This window comes from Herpailurus yagouaroundi, unplaced genomic scaffold (assembly GCF_014898765.1).
Source record: "Herpailurus yagouaroundi ecotype Mexico unplaced genomic scaffold, PumYag 164, whole genome shotgun sequence".
Lineage (NCBI taxonomy): Eukaryota > Metazoa > Chordata > Mammalia > Carnivora > Felidae > Herpailurus > Herpailurus yagouaroundi.
Window position 1 is genome coordinate 46,558,048 of NW_024412405.1, and position 2,559 is coordinate 46,560,606.

The 2,559-nt window shown below is 33.7% G+C and overlaps 1 pseudogene; it reads right to left on the minus strand.

Moving 5' to 3' along the window:
• Positions 1-1,109: 1,109 nt before the first annotated feature.
• On the minus strand, positions 1,110-1,305 carry LOC121037981 (uncharacterized; annotated as a pseudogene).
• Positions 1,306-2,559: the final 1,254 nt, after the last annotated feature.

The window sequence follows — 2,559 nt, forward strand, 5'->3', positions numbered from 1 at the left end:
TCACATAATTGTTCTTAGAATTATTTTATGAATCAAAATATACACTAATTCAATACAGGATCATGATATTAAATTATATTTTATAGCAACTGTAAGAGCAGAATAACATTAACATACCTTGAACTAGTTACACTGTCATCAAGACATAATGTAAATCATCTTCAAAAATAAAGAGTCTGTTTAATGTCAAGATAACATAAAAATGAAGTGATTATTAATCTAAAATAGACATTCAGACATGAATGTCTAAAAGTATCTGGTGAGGATTAAAATATCTGATGGAATGATTGCTAGGAAATATATTTTGACCTTATTATTATGTTATCTGATCATTTCAGCCTACCTGCTAGAGCATGCTCCATTAGCTAATTAGACTAGCTGAAATAAAAGACTAACTATGATCTTGATTAAAACGTTCAAAAAGGTTTTTAATATAAAAAATACAAAATTAAAAATTTAGCCATGTTCAGCCAGCTGAAAATAACTGAGTGTCAACTGGCCAAAACCTATTGCCAAGTATACATTTTTGCAGTTTTTAGAGTATTAATAGTAGGTTTTAGTGTGTTATTAACTTCCAAGCTCAACAATAAGCACTCATCAGTATTCTCCTAACCTTTTCGGAATGAAATGCGTAGGACTTACTGTGAACTTCAGTGTTAATGTGACCATCTAGTAACAGTGGCCAAATTTTAACAACATGGTCTCTCCCTTATACAGTATATCATTGACAATAATGCTTTAAGTTTTTAGAACATTTTTAGATCCTTTATTTTCTTTTTCCAATAAATGAATTTGTGAGATAGGGAGATCAGATATTTTTATCCTAACTAAAGGAAGAAAATAATTTATAAGAAAGTTAACGGACTTACTAAAATGTATACAAATATACAGAACAAAAAAACAGAACCTAGGCTCCTGGACATCCTATGTTTTTTGCAATGATCAACAAAACCTGAATGTCTCCAAAACATTTTATCATCATTGTTATCTCCAGAAACTGACCCACTGATAGGCTCAAGACAACCCACACTTCTATTTCTGTTACCATGGCAATTTCCTAATTAATATTAGGTAGCTCATCTTTCCATTCTGTCTTTTTTTCAACAGAAACCACTCAGACTGTATCATCTCCCTCTTACTTCCCCAAAGGAGGAAAAGAATGATCATCAATGGCAAGAGGCAATTGTGGAAGCAAGTTGAAGCCAGCTTCATGCTCAGGAGAGATCACCATGCCTCCTCATCATAGTCCTTTCTTTCAAAAAGGTATCTTTCAAAGATATCCAAACAGCATAGCCCTGACCTCTTTCTCTAACAGTCCATCCATAATATTTCAGCAATATCACTTTTCCCACAAGGGATGCTAGCTAGATCCTTCTGTTACTCTGGAATGGAGGTCACAGCAACTCTTATATATTCATCTAGAGCCTAGGAAATCCTAGATTGCTCAGAAAAGGTTGTATTATCCCACATAAGTAAGATGATGGCTGAAAATATTGATTAGAGATTTAGGGCCAAATAATGTTTGATTGCCTCCTTACTTTCTCTGTTAATATGTCTTAAAGAATATCACTATGGCAAATGTTAAAAAACAGGTTGTTCATAGGCCCAACCAAAAAGGATACAGTGACACAGGCCTACCCCAAGAAGTAGGAAAAAGCTCAAATAAACAATTTGATCTTATACCTAAGGAACTACAAAAAGAAGAACAAACAAAACCTAAGGTGAGTAGAAGGAAGGAAATAATAAATATCAGAGCAGAAATACATGACATGGAGCTTTAAAAAAAAATAGAAAAAAACAATGAAACCAAAGCTTGTTCTTTTTCTTTTTCTAATTTTAGAGAGAAAGTAAGCATGAGCAGGAGAAAGGGGCAGAGGGAGAGGGAGGGAGGGTGGGAGGGGGAGAAGGAGAGAGAGAGAGAGAGAGAGAGAGAGAGAGAGAGAATATCTCAAGCAGGCTCCATGCTCAGCATGAAGCTTGACACAGGGCTGAATCCCATAACCCTAGGATCGTGACTTGAGTCGAAATCAAGAGTTGGATGCTCGACCAACTGAGCCACCCAGGTGCCCCAAGAGCTTGTTCTTTGAAAATATAAAATTGATAAATCCTTAGCGAGACCATCAAGGAAAAAGAAAGAAAGAAAGAGAGAGAGAAAGAGAGAAAGAAAGAAAGAAAGAAAGAAAGAAAGAAAGAACAAACTAAAATAAATAAAATCAGAAATGAAAGAGAAGTAACAACTGGCACCACAGAAATACAAAGAATTATGAGAATACTACAAAAAAAGTTATATGTCAACAAATTAGACAATATAGAAAAAATAGATAAATTCCTAGAAACAGATAACTCCTAAAACTAAACTAGGAAGAAATAGAAAATCTGAACAGACTGATTACTAAGAATGAAACTAAATCAGTAATCAAAACTACCAAAAACATAAGTCCAGGATCAGACAAATTTACAGGTGAATGCTATCAAACATGTAAAGATAAACTAATACCTATTCTACTGAAAGTATTCAAAAAAAAAAAAAAACAGAAGAGAAAGGAAAACTGCCAAATA